We start from the raw sequence: 847 nt of genomic DNA, 5'->3' as shown, positions 1-847 counted from the left end.
ATTAAATGGAAGGGGACCACCCTCTATATCAATGCATATTATAAGGTGGATAACACTGATAAAGCTAGGGACCAGTCACCTTCCACATGAGGTGGCCGTGGAAGCCAACCCTATTTAAGTAGGAGCAATGTTGTCGACACCAGCCCCGACCCGACCATGTTTGTCACCTACCCCTCTGCAATCACTGTGCAAAGTTGGGTGAGGCTCGCCTCAAGCGTCTGGCCTCCATCCTTGGACAGGGAACACACATACATTCTCTTAATTGATGAACATAAACAACATTCTACACTATTTACACTCTGGGTAATTAATCACCCAATTATCTCTCCATTTGACACACCGTAAACACCAGACTGTTGTGGCTAGCAACACACACGTCACCCCCCCCCCACCCCCGGCAACTTTCCCACTTTGACGCCTAATACGTCAATAATAGGGTGCATTATTGAACTGTATTGTTGTTGAACCCATACCCCCTCCCCCTCCGAGAGAGGAGGAGGGGGAGGGGGTTCCGGGCGAGGGGGGAGGGGTTCCGGGCGAGGTGGGGGAGGGGTTCCGGGCGAGGTGGGGGAGGGGTTCCGGGCGAGGTGGGGGAGGGGTTCCGGGCGAGGTGGGGGAGGGGTTCCGGGCGAGGTGGGGGAGGGGGTTCCGGGCGAGGGTGGGGGAGGGGGTCCGGGCGAGGGTGGGGGAGGGGGTCCGGGCGAGGGTGGGGGAGGGGGTCCGGGCGAGGGTGGGGGAGGGGGTCCGGGCGAGGGTGGGGGAGGGGGTCCGGGCGAGGGTGGGGGAGGGGGTCCGGGCGAGGGTGGGGGAGGGGGTCCGGGCGAGGGTGGGGGAGGGGGTCCGGGCG

This window comes from Procambarus clarkii, chromosome 11, assembly GCF_040958095.1.
Source record: "Procambarus clarkii isolate CNS0578487 chromosome 11, FALCON_Pclarkii_2.0, whole genome shotgun sequence".
Taxonomy (NCBI): Eukaryota; Metazoa; Arthropoda; class Malacostraca; order Decapoda; family Cambaridae; genus Procambarus; species Procambarus clarkii.
This window is presented reverse-complemented; position numbering follows the sequence as displayed.